Source organism: Echinops telfairi, unplaced genomic scaffold (genome assembly GCF_000313985.2).
Source record: "Echinops telfairi isolate 266 unplaced genomic scaffold, ASM31398v2 ScPeMD7_3533;HRSCAF=4204_0, whole genome shotgun sequence".
Taxonomy (NCBI): domain Eukaryota; kingdom Metazoa; phylum Chordata; class Mammalia; order Afrosoricida; family Tenrecidae; genus Echinops; species Echinops telfairi.
This window is the reverse complement of record NW_022107431.1, coordinates 69,111,110-69,128,262: the sequence shown is the minus strand read 5'-3', so window position 1 is coordinate 69,128,262 and position 17,153 is coordinate 69,111,110. Positions and strand designations below refer to the sequence as shown.

General features: G+C 35.9%; 1 pseudogene; it reads left to right on the top strand.

Moving 5' to 3' along the window:
- The window catches only part of LOC101656515, a 26,650-nt pseudogene extending 9,590 nt beyond the window's left edge, over positions 1-17,060 (top strand).
- The last annotated feature ends 93 nt before the right edge of the window (positions 17,061-17,153 follow it).

The following is a 17,153-nucleotide window of genomic DNA, read 5'->3' as shown; positions in this document are numbered from 1 at the left end:
CAAAATAATATATTTGGAAAAAAATAACAGTGATGACAATGACTAATAAAATAATTACAGACATGTTGCTATAGGTACTTTTTATTCTTAAGCAAACAGGTTATACTTTAATTTTTAAAACGGTGCTGCTTTCATCATAATGCTTGTAGATATGGCATTCAATTTGCATCTTAAAATACAGGAATTCTTTAAAATTTTCCAAAAATATTGGGAGTAAATATTTTTAAATGATTTTAAAACCTGGTGCAAGCATTATCTTTAGAGTACTTTCAATGAAAAAGCTTTGCGTGTTAAGCTAAAGTTTGAATAATTTCAATTAGTGATATTTCTGTTTATGTTATAATCACTTTTAGGTGATCTGATAACCTCATTGATACTAAGTTAAAATATATTAGCTTGATTTAGAGTGACCTACATCTTTTACTAAGGAGGGCTTGTAATGGTATGAGTTGAACATTGAATTGCTAAGCTGCAGGAGAAATATAAGCCTCTCTGCTCCTGATCCATTTACAGTCTGAGAAACTGCAGAGCAGCAGTACTCAGACCCCTGTCGGGTGCTGTGATTCTGAGTTGACTCCATGGCAGTGAGGTGGGTTTGATATTGGTGTCGCTTTTATTTTTTTGTAAAACAATGTTCACAACTCAGACCTTTTAATAATGTCATTTTTTTTGTTTGTTTCTGGTCTTACAGTAAATGAATTGTAGGTGCAAAGCAATGGGCATTTAAAAAGGATTTAAAGAAAACATCCTCATATTTAGCCAGGAACTGTAGGCATATGTGAAGGGACTACATAACTTAAAGTACATTGTAGCACATGCTCAATTCTTCCCTATTCCCTGACAGTCAAGGGCATATATATATATATAATGTCTGAAGCTGACTATGGCAATTGTTTTCAAGTAACATTACTGAACCATCATGTGCTCTTCAGCTAATGTCTTCTCATGAGGATGCATCAGCTTTATAATGAAGTTTATGTAAAAACACAAAAATAATATCCGTATTTATAACACAATTCAGAACTGCAGTCATGTTCAGCTGTGATAGCCAAAAATACATCTGAGAATAACTTCTTTCTATTTCTGCTTAGTTGAAAATAAATGCAAACAAATTTAGGCAAATTTTGATGATGGGGTATTGATATCCTATGTTTGCGTTTCCAGTTCCTCTCCTGTTCCCATATGTCTTCGACAGTACTACCCGGCACCCTCCCACTTCAGGTTTCTTGTGCCATCTGCATCCTAATCCAGGGTCACATGGCCCTAATTCCCATCAGAAACCTTTGAATTGATTGAAATAGTTCCCTGTACATGAAAGGATTCCACATATTCTCCTAAACCAATCCTAGAATCTTTATCCTTCTTTCCATATTTATGAAATAAATGTTATACATTCTTTAGCAGGTGAATCACAGAGCTGATAAAATACCTAGAATAGCAAAAACAATGTCAATACTGCTACAGTGCTTGTTTTGAAATAGAAATCTTTTCCAACTTGATTGATATTACAAGGACAATTCAGGATCATGCAAATTTAACGTTTGGCTTTGTGCAAAATCCTCTGCCAGAACAGTAGACGGACCTGGAAATTACTCTCTCCAGGGGCGCCAGCTGCATGGGAGCGCACGGAAGTCAAGTCAGCACATTCACCGAACACCTACCAATTTCTTCAATTCACTATGCTTGTTACAAGCCATGTCCCCCAATATTTAGTGTAACAAATTTTGTCTAAAATGTCAATTGCATTATAGTGCTTATTCATTTTGAAATATTTTTGGTGAAAGGATGCTACATTTTTATTAAGCTCTTTTGTTTATTTAATACATTAGTGATAAAGTTTTGAAATGCCATTTTCCTGTAGATTTTGTTCAGCAATTTGTAGAAAATGATGATTATTTTGAACTTATGCATAACATTTTTGTAGGAATAACTGCACAAAGTTTCCTTTATTCCCAAGAGTACCCGTGATTGCTCTGGGATGATATCTGGCAATTCTCTTGTTGAGACCACTTTGAGAATGTCTAAGGGCAAAGGTTTTCATTTATCTTGTAGTTATTTATAGCTCACACTTTTTCCCCTTGCTTATCTTAGATTTTTTTACTCGTACCTACTCCCAGTCCCCACCTGAAGACAAGTTTTTATTTTCAAACTTATGAACAGTTCTGAACTGTCTTGGAAATTATTCTAAAGAATTTGTCTTTTATCAGGAAAGCAAGAGATATTATTGAAGAATGTAACACTTGAAAGTGGGTGAGATTATGACAGGATTCCAGACTATGGTGCTGAGGTTTATGTCCCTAGACTTTGAACAGCTGAGTTCCAGGGGGATCGAGATTGTTGTATCGTCTCTGAAGGATTCTGGGTATTGTAACTGACTTGAAATGGCTCAGTATATTTACTGAAAGCTGAAGATTAATGCTCAAAATGGTCACCAAGCGATACTGAAAAAATCTTTATAATGACACAGATAATCAATTTCTCCACTTTGGAAAGGAACTAGTCTCATGTATTTTTAGAAAACATTTAACAATGAGAATTGAAACAAAAATGATTTTTAATTTATCTTAACTGATCTCATGCTCTTTGAGCTACCAATTCATGTTTAATAATTCTAGGCACAATGCCTTTCCCATCAGAATACGATTGATAATCATTAGTTTCATCAGTAAACCAATTAATCAGAACATTTTATTTCTACATAAATGTTCAATTTAAGACTCTATCATGTACAGTTTAATGTCTTCATTCACGTCATTAAATTAAAAATGTTTTTTAATTTTATAAACTAATTTTAAAATGTTTATAATTATTATAGAATCACCAAGAAATGGAAATAGAGAAAAGTAATACAATCAAAGTTCAGAAAGACAATGAAATCAGACCTCAATACAGACAGGGCGTGGAATCGCAAGCATGGCTTATTCTGAATGTTGTCTCTGCTGGGGAGCTCTGACTCCATCGCAATTCAGCGTGTGCTACATCTCCCCAGGTGGGGAGCCCATCTGCTCTTCCTGGAGAGCGATGTCACCCAGGTCCCTAGCTCTCTCCCCTTCTCATTAGTCCCCGATATGCAATTTATATAAGAGTTTCAGAGTTTGGGATAGATGTGAAGATGTGAAGCGTCTAAACTTTTGCTGAAATCTGACTTAAGCATAAGCTGACAAACAATGGGAAAGGAAATATCAATGTGAGAACTTGGGGATTTCTATAAATGCTCTACATGTTTATTCCACACATAGTTATCTGAATTTGAAATTCTATTTGTCCAGGCTTAGAATAGACAGGGAGTCTAATAATGGATTTGCTTTTGGTAATAATATCATCTTTCCTTAACTAAGTTCTCACTGACATTCAAATACAAGACAGTTTTCCAAATACCCTGTAAATACACAAAGCTCACCGTGGTTCTGTTGTGCACTGTGACCTGCCAGTATCCTCTAAATGTTTTTTAGTTGTTCCCAGTGTATTACATTTGACCCCAAAGATTTCTGATTGCCTTATAGCACTACTCTGTGTGGCAAAAATAAAACCAAACTGGAATTATTTAGGCCAAAAGAGACAGTAGGTTTCTAGGTAAGCCCGAGGCAGCTGGGCTGTTTTGCGTTCAGGAGAAATTGCTGGGGAGTGACAGCCCCAGAACAACCGTGTCGTGAAAAAGGCGGTTGGGAACAGAATTTGGGGAACATCGGATTTACACAGTAAGACGCTATTTGTGTATTGAAAATAGATATCCTCTAGATACATTGCCAACAACATATATTTGCCCTGTATTCTACATGAAAATGCAGTGAAAGTGATGGAATATGTGTTAAAGATCAAGAATATTTAATAATTACCCAATGATGCTATAAAATGCAAACTGAAACCTTTAAATTTTAGGATATAGGATTAAAGTGACTGATTAACAGAATTCCTTAGAGTAATAATTTCGATTTCAATTTTCAAAGCAGTTATTTTAGGTGACTGCTATCAAATATATGCTAAATTGGGACAACAAATAGCATATGTTCAAGACAATCAAGAGAATGGCTTATCTTCTGCTTCTGGCAAACGAGAAGTGGGCAAGTGGTCGGGGCAGGCAGGATGCCCCAGTCCGTGAAGTCATCCAGGCAGGAAATCTATCATATATTTTAACTTCACCATTACAGAGAACATTGTTTGTTTGTTTGTTATGTCTGCATGGGTGAAATTGGTTACCATGACCAAACTGGTGTTTCTATTATTAAAAGGTAAATGAGAAAACAGGTTACTTTTGGAAAAAAAGAAAATATGTGGTCTAGTAGTTGCACACACAATTCCTCATAACTATCTATAAGAGATTGTAAGAAACAACGTATATCAAGGCCACTATTTACAGAATTTAAATTAATCATTAATTACCCAAAAGAAGACTATAGATATTGATACCTCTCACCACTTCTACTGATGAACTGTTTTTTTCCCCTCTGAAATTAATAGAAAAACCTGTGAAGCCTAAATGATACCTAAAGGCTATTTTTGAATTTGAAGTACAGCCAAATTACTCCTTAGAGGCCAAGGTGCTGAGGAGATGACACAAAAGTTCTTGCTGAAAGCAAGAAGGATTTGAAGCAGCTGCTGATGAAAACAATTAGAACAAAAAACTCTCCTTTAGCATGGATTGCAACTCAATATAAACAAAACCAGTCAACATTAGACAAAATCATGATCAATGGAGACAATTTTAAAGTGGTCTAGGATTTCATTTTGCTAGGATCCAAAACAACACACATTAGCCAGCAGTCAAGAAATCAAATGATATACTGCATTTAGAAAATCTGTTGCATAAGACTTCTTTAAAGTGTTGAGGAGCAAGGGGGGCACCTGGAGGACTAAGGTGTACTTATCACAATTCGTGATCTTTTGAATTCTGTCACATACAAGTGAAAATTGGCCATTGAATACGGAATCCTGTAGAACAATGGGTGCTTTTGAATTATGGTTTTGTTGAAGGATATTGACTATCAGAAGAGTAACCAAAGCTCCACTGGAATACCGACAGACAGACTGCTCCTTAGAAGATAGGCTGGGAAGACTTTCTCTCAATTTTGATTTGCTATCAGGAGAAACCAATCCCTGTAAATGAACGTCCTGCTTGGTAAGGCAGGGGATTAGTGAAAAGAGGAAGGCTAGCAAGGTGATGCATCGACACAGTTATTGCCACCATACGCTCAGACATAAAAATTGTGAGGACGACACAGGACTGGGAAGTATTTTTTCCCCATCGTGCACAGGATTTCCCCGAGTCGGAACCAACTTGATGGTCCCTAACATCAACCAAGAGACCCTTTGATCACTCTATTTTCTCTTTATCTATTAATCATTTTAATTTGTTTGCATTATTTTTGAACTGTACTATCAACTCTTGGTGCTGTTTTCTTATGTACTCCAACCTCCACTGACAGTTAGTCACACACTGCCATCAAGGTAATTCTGACTCCCAGCAGCCCTAGAGGAAAGACTAGAACTACCCTCATGAGATTCCAAGACTATAAATCTTTCCGGGAATCAAAAGGCCCATCTTGTGCAGTGGCTGGCGGTTTTACACTGCAGACCTTGTGATTTATAGTGAAATGCATAGCTCACTACACCGGGAGGGCTAGTAAATATTCACTAAATAGTTTTGGATGGATAGATGAATACATAATTATAAACTTATTACCAGCATATACATATATAATGCTTGCAGTATAACCAACAGCTTTGTTGTTGGGATGTCTGCTGCTTGCATCCTATGGTAAGTCTTAGGAAAGTAATACGAAAGATGGAGGTAGAGGTCGTAATCTATCTCACCTGAGGTACAGGCTGTCTCCTGCCACCAGTAGACTTTATATAAGCTGGTGTTACAAAGTCGTGGTGTAGGTACAGCATGACTTTGTATTTCCTGTTCAAACAGTTGAACCAATACATTTTTATTTTTTATACTATAAAATCCTAAAAAATATTCTGAAGTAAAATAAGATATATCTTGGTCCATAATATTGATCAAAAATAAAACTTTATGCATGAATCACAATAAATTATCTTCCCACCAATAAAGGAACAGATTATTTTAGGATAACTGTATTAAATACAATCGAAAATATGAAATCAGGAAAATCCATAGTTATTTTAGCATATAAAATGCACTTGTAATATGTGGGCTTTTATACCTATGTTGAATCTTTTCACATTATTGTTTAAAAGATTGTTAGGCAGGGTTCCTTAGAGAATCAAAAGCAGGGCATGTGTGTGTGTGTGTGTGTGTGTAATTTAAATTTCAGATGATTTAATAAGATATTGCTCTCAAAATTTAACTGTTCCTTTCCTCCATTAAAAAATGCACCTTAACTTTCTTCAAGTTGAATCAAGACCAAATCAATCACCCTTGAATTGATTCTGATTCACATGACTCTATCTAGGGTTTCCAAAGCTGTAAGTCTTCGCAAGAGCAGCTAGTCCCATGTTTCTCCTTTGGATCATCTGGTGAGTTTCAACAATTGACTTGTGAGTTAGCCATCATGGCCTACCAAGGCCACAGTCCTAAATGGACTCCTAATTCATACAAACTGTCTACAAATTATTTTGCCTACCTTTTCATTTGAAAGCTAAGTAAATAAATATTGGAAACATAGAAAAGTCTATTGGCTCAGAGAGTCTAATATATCAATAACCACCTTCTGAAGACAAACAAACCACACAGAGACCAACCTGTAGCTAGTCCTAGAGCATAAGGCCTATGCTTTTTGTTTTGTTCCCTTAAACATTGACTATGACTGATGAAATCAATCAACTTCTTTCTAGCAGGAAGCTTTCATTATGAAACAAAGAGAAAATATAGCAGAGAAAGAGAAGCTGAGTAATTGAAGAAGCATTTAGTGCATTGAGGGACAAACATGAGGAAACAGGAAAATCTTAGTCAAAAGTCACTAGCAATGTTGTCATACTTGACCACAACTTAGTATGGCTTGGGAGAATTTTTAATTTTCAGTGCCCATGATTCACCTAAGATCAATTAAGTTTGATTCTCATTCATAGCAACCCTAAAGACAGAGACGAACGCCCTCTGGGTTTCTGAGCTTGTAAAACTTTTACAGGAGTAGAAAGACATCTTTCGCCATTAGAGCAGCTCATGCTTTTGAACTGATGACCTTGGGAGCCCACTGTAACACCAGAACTCCCCAGATATCAGTATTTTCTAATAACTCCCAAGTGGGTTTTGATGGCCAGTCAATACTGAGAGTGACATGCTATAGGGAGTCAGGTGACATTCAGTGCGTGACATGACTGACCGACTTCTGACATGCCAGAGTCCTGTCATCATAACTGGCTCACTAGAAGAGCTATTACATTTTAGATACAGATGCCCTACTTAGTTGCATTCTTTATTTAGTCTGAAAACTTCAGTGTTGGTGCTTTGTGCCTCCTTTATTGGTATTCTGATAACCATTATGTGGCATCTGACGTATGAATTTGCATCTGCCTTTTCCCAAACTGAAAAATATAAGTAAAGAGAGCTATTCAGACAAATCTAAAGATGGTATCAATGTGGTACCTTGGAAAGACCAAATGGAAGAACCACAAGTTTTCTTTAACCATTTGACAGGCCCATTTCAAAGCAAAGCTTGTGAAATAAAATTTAAAAATGAATAAATAATTATTGCTTAAACAAATCTAAGAACAAAGCGACCAGTAAAACCATACAAAGGGGGAACTGATTACAAGGATCTACATATGACCTTCTCCCTGGGGGATGGACAACAGAAAAGTGGGTGAAGGGAGACGTCAGACAGTGTAAGATATGACAAAATAATAACCTATAAATTATCAAGGTTTCATGAGGGAGGGGAAAACGGGGAGGGAGGGGGGAAAATGAGGAGCTGATATCAAGGGCTCAGGTAGAAAGCAAATGTTTTGAGAATGATGAGGGTAACAAATGTACAAATGTGCTTGACACAATGGACGGATGGATGGATTATGATAAGAGTTGTATGAGTTCCCAATAAAATTATTTCAAAAAAATGATGATGGCAGCATAAGTACAAATGTGTTTGATACAATTGTTGTATGGATTGTGATAAGAGCTGTAAGAGCCCCAATAAAATTATATTAAAAACAAACACAATAAAAGTACATAGTATATTTTCCACTAGAAAAATTGAGGAGTGTACCTTCAAAACAAAGCAAAAACCATATGTGACACAGAAATAAGGCTTATTACTTAGAACTTTAACAAGATCTTGTGAAGCTGAAAACATTAAAACAAATAAATTAAAAATTAGTATATACACTGTGATACATAGTTTACATTGAGGAATTGTGTGATACCTGGTGTATTTTTTCAGAATCCCACCCCCAGCTAAAAATGCCAAAAATAAGCTTTTGTGTAACAAAATCCATTCATCCTATGTGCAAATGGAAGACATACGTTAACATTTTAATTATATATAGAATTTGTAACAACTTTTTGTGTGTTCAATAGTAAACCCCAAAGTATAATTTAAATGCATGTTTATTCTTGTAATAAAAGTGGACTTCAGGACTGGAGTTGTGTGTTGATATAATAAATGGTTTTTAAAAAGTTTTATTAATGTTTTTCAATGTCTTAAAATCTTTTTACTCAAAAAAAATATTTTACCCTTGCATAAGCTATTCAGAATTTTAACATCTTTAGAGACAAATGCATACATGGTCCAATAATGTTGAAATATTATATTTATTGCACAAAATATACCAAGAGTGACTGTTGGAATTCAAAACATAACTCTTAACCCTGCACATTTCTTCAGGATTTACTTGTAATTCCAACATGGCTTTGAACTATTTTTTTAATATTTGTTTTCTTCTTCACTCTTAATATTATGGGAAAGAGATGAAGTACTCCAGGTGTACTTAAAATGTTACTGACATCCATGTATTATAATTCCTTGCTGGCTTCTGTCTTTTTAGATCAGCACTAAAATAGCATAAATAAAATATTCAAAATAAAGGTGTGTATAATAAAGTCATAAATATTTTCAAAGTTATCAGTACTATTATTTCATTTTATTTGCAAACATACATGTCATACATAGTTCTGGGAAATTTTCCTCATAAATTTGATATAAAACTAAAACCACACTAAAAATATATAAAATAAAAATAATTTTAAAGTTTCAAAATCCCTCACTCTTAAAACAATATTTCAAAAATCCCCAAAATGTGTAAATAATTAAAGCAATAGGGATATAGGACAATCCAAGATAGAGTAGAAACACCAACATGTGAAACTCACTGGACTATAAATTAATACTATAACTACACGAAAGAGTATGGAGAAAGAAGAGAACTAGCCTAAGTGCTTTGGAAACAATATCCTGACTAGAGTTTGTTAAAGTCTTTAACCTGGGGGCATATACAAAGCGGTACAAAAAACAAAAAGGAAAACACCACTGGAATTGTGCTGGGCAGAATGGAGCTTTTATAGCATGCATTTTTCCTGCTAGGCAAGCAGCTAACAACTCCGAGTTAGTGTGGCCAGTGGTGTTGCCTGAGAAGTTTCTTTCTGGTCAATTTTTCATAAAAGTGGTGGAAGATTGAAGAGAACAGCCTGAATTGTTCTTCCTGCTCAGGCAACATGCACCAAAACTGTTGTGATGTTGAAGACACGTTAAAAGGACAGCACCGTGGGAAAAACTCAAATGTAGGAGGGGTTTTCTAGTATAAAATGGTGAAATGTTGATTGATGACAAACCTTGTTCTGGATGTCCATCAATGTGCATTTAGAGTTCATTCCACCAGGTCACATTGTTAATCACATTTTATTTAGTGCTTCTGAAAAGATTGTGTAGCAGTGTGCAACAAAGAAGACCTGGTTTGTGACAATCGGGGACTGGTTTTGCCACCATGACAATGTACCTGCTCACACAGCCATCTCAGTATGCCCGTTTTTGCACGCAACAAAAGCGATGCCTCTCTTGCCCCATGTACCTTACTCATCTGACCTCACTCTGTGTGACTTCTTTTTATTTCCATGAATGAAGAGGGGTGTGAAAGGATAGTGATTCGATGAAGTAGAAGAGGTGAAGGAAAAAACGAGGGAGGTGCTGGCAGACACCCAAACAGATGAGTTTGAAAAATGTTTCCAAGAATGAAATCACAGATTTGACAAATGCATTAAGTGTTATGGAGAGTACTTTGAAGGTGATAAGGTTGTTTTGTAAAAAATATATATATACATATATATATATTTGAAACATTTTTCAGAATTTTTAGGTGCCCCCTTGTACATATGATGAAATATGTCTGATTAATTTATTTATTTTAGAGTTATTGGGCTAGCAATTCTGAAATTACTTTTGTATATAGTATGCAACATCGAATTAATAAACAAATGAATATATCAAATAAAGGTCTCTGTTGGAAAATTAATTTCAAAATGGTGGTTAAGATAAATCTTGTAGTGTTAGATTAATCCCAATAGATAGATTTATGAATAAATAAATATATTTGTATATGCTTAGGCCTAATTGACATCTACACATTTTACAGATCTATATACTGAGAAATTACAAGGAATGGCACTCCAGTTGCAATAAGCAAAGTGAGAGCTTTATGTTTAGTTTCTAAAATCCATTCCAAAATAAAGGCAGTGAGAACTTCATGGACAAAAGGTTATATCTAAGGTTAGAGTAGGAAAAACACAAGATTGTTTATGAATAGCTTGTATCAGAAATGAAGGCAATATTCAAGAAAAAAAAAGAACTTATTGAAAGAAAACATGACCAAAAGGTACTCCTAATGATCAAAGTTGAAAGAATGATATTTCTAAAATAATAATATTGGATTGTAACACAAAGAACCCAATAATACATATCAATAAGTTTATTATAACATATTTGCCTACTAAGGTAATGGAGAAGAAAAGAGAAATTTTTCTGTTGTTGTTATAGTGAAATGTCAATCAATAAATGTAGAAAAAAAGAGGAAAACATAAACACCATTATACAAATACTATAAGAATAATTCTTGCAGACAAATTTCACCGATGTATACTAACTTTAAGAAGTTTTGAAGAGTGAAAGGATTTGCATAATATCAAAGTCCACCTCCCAAATTATTTATTAATTAAAAAGTGAGAAATGGTCACATTATCTTGGTAAAACCAGCAAAAATCACCTTACCTAAATTATCAAGATCTACATCACCTTCATAAGACCTATTGGTAACACAAACCCCATGCACTAAGGGACTAAAATTAACCACAGTATCACTTTCTGATATAAACTTACCAAAAATTCATTACCAATGAATAATCATGACAAAATGTCAAAAAACTTGAATTGAGGCCCGTTAATCAAAACCTCTGATCAATAGTCTTCAAAAGTGTCCGAGTCTTGATAGACAGGACTAGACAAAGAACTATTATGCACTACTGGATGTTAAGAAAATATGGCAAATAAATTCAATGTAGGATCCTTGATGGAACCCTGGATAAGAAAAAGAAAATTAGTGGAAAAGCTAGAACTCTTAAATTAAATTTTTAGTATAATTAATAATACGAAAGCAATCGGAATATTCTACTTCTCATAGTTGGACTCTAGTTATATAAGCTGAGAATTGAATAAGGTTGTGCATTATCTGTAATAATCTTGTAACTTTCCTAAAAGTATTAACTTAGTTCATATAAAATAAATAAATAAATAGGTTAGAGATTACTTTCTTTATAAACACAATATATTTTATGTATCACATCATAATTAAAAGTAAATATAATACTAGCATATAGCTAATTTGGACAAATAATTAATGTTAATTATACTCTTAGATTGAATTGTCTAGCGTAGCAAAAACAGTAAGGTTTCCACAGTGAATATAGGAAATAGCACATAGTCTAAAGAAAACTTCCTTTCAGTAGAATCAGGGCGGTGACCAGAGAAAAGGGTTGGAATGCACTCTAATACTCTCATACCTGCTTAGCTGCTCAAAAATGCGTCATCATAGGGTTGATGATAGTGTGTTAGTTCACTCCAGGGGCATCACTAGGCCTCAACAACCTGACGACTCAGACTCAGCCCCGCCGACTTGACACAGCTCAGAGTCGCTGTTATTGTTAGGTGTCATTGAGTTCGTGCCAACCCACAGCAATCCTGTGTACAACAGAATGCAAAATGTCCAGACCTGCTCCAGCCTCACACTTGTTCCTATGCCTGAGCTCATTGTTGCAGCCCCTGTGTCAGTCCACCTCTTGGACAGTCTTCCCGTTCTTTAGCTACCCCCTCCTGTACCAGCATGATGTCCTGCTACAGGGACTGGCCTTTCCTGAAAACGTGGCCAAAGTATGTAAGATGAAGTCTCTCCAACTTTGCCTTTAAGGGGCATTTTGGCCATACTTTTCCCAGACAGATTGTTTGTCCTTTCCTTGACTTTGGACATTGAAGCCCACATGAGTTGGAAGACTTCCAGTATAGTACTATTCCACAAAAGTGAGTTGAACTGAGCACTCTGTACTGCTCTGTGGATGAATTAGCTGCTATATTCCTTTTCGCTGTATAAACCTACCTATCAATCTATCTATCATCTATCTAATTATAGGTGTCCAGATTTTGTTTCTTGAGATAACCCTGCCTAACACAAACCTGAATTTATATATGAGCAATTGGTGGTCTGTTCCACAGTGGGTCCCTGGCCTGATTTTAGCTATTTATATTGAGATTCTCCATTATCTCTTCCCACACATGATGCTGATACTGAGCTTTTCCATTCTCTTCTCTCACATAATTTCTGTGTATTCCATCTGGAAAAGTCCATGTGTTTTTCTCAGTAACCCTTTGTGTTTTTACAATGAATAATGTTGGAGTTGCAAAATCTTATCTTGAGAACTCCAGCTTTGTTTCGATCACCTAGACCATATTTCCAACTATTGTTCCTTCCTCTTTTTAAACTTTTGTATTCGAATCACCAATAATTATGAACTAATCTTAATTACTTGTTTGATCAATTTCAGACTGAAAATGTTAGTAGAATTCTTCAGTTTCTGCATCACTAGCTTTGGTGTTTGATGCACACATTAAATAATAGTTGTATCAGATTTCCTTGAAGGTAGGTAACTATAATCCTGTCACAAATATCATTGTACTTCAAGATAGACTTTGAAATTGTCCTTTTTGACAATGTAATATTCCTGCTGATTGTGTCACTCCCCGCATAGTAAACGCTGATGTTCTAATTAACAATAGCCAATACGATCCATTTCAGTTCACTAACACCTAGAGATTCATTTTTAAGATTCCATGTAATTTTTGATGAGTTCCTCTTTTACTAGATTCATACTTCATACATTCTAAGTTCCAATAATTAGTAGATTTTGCAGCCATTTCTTCTTTCTTTAAGTCGTGCCCCATCAGCAAATTAAGATCCCAGTCTCCACTCCCATAGGGTTTACTCTATTCGTGGTCAACTCCCCTTCGAGGATGCAGATCTTCATCAGTCACATTTGAAGTATCTTCCAACCCAATGGGAACACCCTCTGGCACAATCTCTGAAAAAGCTTTGCTTTCATCCTTTAAGACTTCCCCACCAGACAAAGTTCGGATTGTATGCTTCCGGTTTTCAGTGGTTCCTTCCTCTGATGGCGGAACAGGCCATTTTCTGGAAATTCCACTTTTCTGGAAATTCCACTTAAACCTGCTCACTTTGGATGATCCTGTTGGCATTTGAAATATCAGTTACATAGGTTCCAGCATCACAGTAACATACAAGTCACCACAGTACACTAAACTACCAGACAAGTGGTGTAACCATCACCTGTATCATATCAAATAACAAAGTAAATTTAGATGGTTAAAATTTGTCAAATCAGTTCTGACTTATAGTAGCCCCATGCCCCAAAGAAGAAAACACTGCTTGTCCTGCCATAATTATTGGTATATTTGAGCCTATTTTTGCAGCTGCTGTGTCAGTTCATCTTGTTGAGGATTTTATTCTTTTTTTTTCCTGACCCTCTAATTTGCCAAGCATGATGTCCTCCCCCAGACATTGGCCCTTCCTGATAAAAGCATATGACATGAAGTCTTAACACTTCATGTTTTCTTAGGAGCATCCATGATGTACTTCTTCAAAAAGGATCTGTTCCTTCTTCTAGCAGGTCATGATATAATCAATTTGCTTCAGCAGTAGCATAATTCAAATTCATCAATTCTTCTTTAGATTTCCGTATCCATTTCCCAACCTTCACATGAGTGTGTTCCAGTTTAAAATACCATTGGCACACTTTAGTTCTTAAAGTGACAGTTTGCTTTTTAAAACTTAAAAGTGGTCTTCTGTAGCAATTTTGGGAATGAAATACCATTTGATTTCTTGTCTACGGCTTCTTAGACAACTTCAATCTTATCTATCTATCTATCTATCTATCTATCTAATCTATCATCTATTTATCTATCATCTGCAAGGCATATGTTTATGTAATAAAACCAAGTAGTTGACATATGTACAGTTAGATGTTTCTTGAAGCATTTAATAAAACAAAATGTATTCCAAAGTTCTGGTGAGACAAGTAGCTGAACCAACGAATGAAGACTGCCCCATTCACATGTGCTGCTGCTTGTTTTAGCAAAATATCATTACATCAATTCAGGTGAAAAGTGAGTAGCATAAATTGATAACTAACCAAGTTGATTAGTTAAATTTATGATAGGATAAACCAATGAAGGATTTGTAGGAATTCATGTTTCAGATGAGATCTGAAACTTGAAGGTAATTTAAATTACTTCCTTTCCTGAAGGAATTAAATTCACCATTTCAACAGAATGCCTTTCTTCCTTCTTAGCATCTGAAGAGATGCAAAGCCTTAACCAAAACCTCTTATTCAATTCCTAGGAGAATTGATTCTCCTGGTTAAATCATTTATCAATTAAACCAGAAGGGACTGTATTGCTTGTTTCCATCGAAATAATCAGTCCATCAATCAGCCCAGAAATCAATTTGATTGCATTATCTTACTTCCTATCAACATGAGGCTACATTAGCACACTGAGAGGGTAATAAGTTGAAATTATTCTTGATGTGAGGCATTGGTGTGTGTGTGTGTGTGTGTGTGTGTTATGAGAGCTAAATAAGAGGGTCACACAGAACCTCAGTGTTTTTTTGAATATGAAGTCTGAAGTAATAATATACCAAAATGGATTGCAAAATGAAAAAAGAAAAGAAAATAGTAACAGCAATGATACAAATGTTTAAATATCTTTAAAATACAAAACACTCCTATAATGTTATATGATAAATATCACAACTGCAATGGATAAATGATCTAGTTAGTGCTGTTGATCCATCCAGGTAGCTAGCACCTCAGTATAACACATGATGAGCAATGTTTCCTAAGAATGCACCTCTTCCATCGAGGGGAGGAACAAGTGCTTAATGTTCTTGATACTTCCAGATGGAAGAGGGGCCATTTTGAAAATTTCCATTTTGCTTTTCCAACCCCACATTGGAATGACTGTCTTGTTGGGCTTGCTGAATATTGCTATTCACAAAGAATGCATTTGTATGTGCAACTGTACATACAAATTATATCATTCAATGTACTATAGTTCTGAAGCTGAGAGTTAATGAACTCAGATCTTTTTAAGGAAAAACAAAAAAAATCATTTATTATCTCATAGCTTAGGAGGTAAAAGTCTACATCTACATTGCCAGTTCTAGAGAAGACTTTCCACAGTGGAGTCCACACTTCAGGAGGAAGGTCTTGATCACCTTTCAGAACGTGCAGGTCCAGTAGTTGGTGGAGATCTTCAGATCTCTTGGCATAAACCTTACCCTGGTTCTGTGATTTTTCAGAGCAGTGACAAACAAAGGACACAGCCCACTCCTGGCTCTTTTTCTTGGTGATAGCAGGTCCTTCAGATTTCTTCTTGCTTTCCTCTCGATGCTGGTCACGTTCCAGGGAGACTCCTTGGAAATGAGAACAGGACAGACAGGATTAAGGGCTTGCTTAATTCTCTTGGTGGTTTATCTCACCCAGTGACATCATGTGAACTTATTACATAACCGCCACACCCGTTGTTGCATAATAGTCAAACTACAGAGAGTCATACATGGCCCAGCCACATTGGCACATGTTGTTGGAGGACACAATTTAATCTATGACAATAAGCACACATGACTCTGAGTTTACATTCCACAATATGCAAAATTAAATTATTTAAGATCTTTTGAAATTCAAGAAATTAAAATAATAAAATATCCAAAATGTTAAATAAAATACTGAATGCTACTGAAAGGAATGGCACACTTGTGTGTTCTCATACTACTGTAAACTTGTATAACACTGTTGTGAAAAATTGACACTTTCAAATGATGCGTCATGAATTTAAACAGAGGGATGCGAGCGGTTGGATAAAGATGGCAGGGCAGGTGTGCAGGCCGTGCAGCTGGAATCAGGCACTTTCCTTGTCTGCCTCAACCTCGTGCTGAGCACAAGAAGGAGGAGTTGACGGGGCTGGGCCTTGGGAGTTGAATGATGACAGGAGGGGTGACTCAAGATGTGTACATACTGGAAGTGAATTGGGAACCCTGCTCAAAAGGGGGACCCTGTTAAATTAGTCAACTTCATTCTGGCCTCAGCTTGTGATCTTTTCATAATAGGAAAGACCAAGAGGAGATTTCTCCAGAGCAGTTGTCTGCAGCTTCAACAGAGGTAGAGAGATTTGCCGAACTCACAGGTTGTCCAGTAAGAGTTGTGGACTAGGACTAGTCCCATCCTCATAAAATTATTTGGCCTTCTCATATTGATTTCTACACACAAGCCATGTACCAGATGATGCACCAAGGCTTTGTAGGACTGATTTTTTCCTGTTCATTGAAGATAAAAACACCATGACTGGCCAGATGCTCTACACTTGCTTCCAATTTACACAGGCCCAGAAGAGCTCAGAGGATGAAAGAACTGACATCTTAATTCATATTGTGCCTCATCCCCCATTAGGAAAGGGTACCTTGAATCAGCAATAGAGTTACCCAAGATCCTATGCCAGGAAGAGCAGGATGTGTATAGGAGAATCCACACAGCCTTTGTATTAGTCTAGGTACTTTGGAGACACAAATCCACAGCAACTCATGTATAAGAGAGTTTTATGTAAAGAAAATGTGCATCACGAAAACATCCCAACCCAATGCTG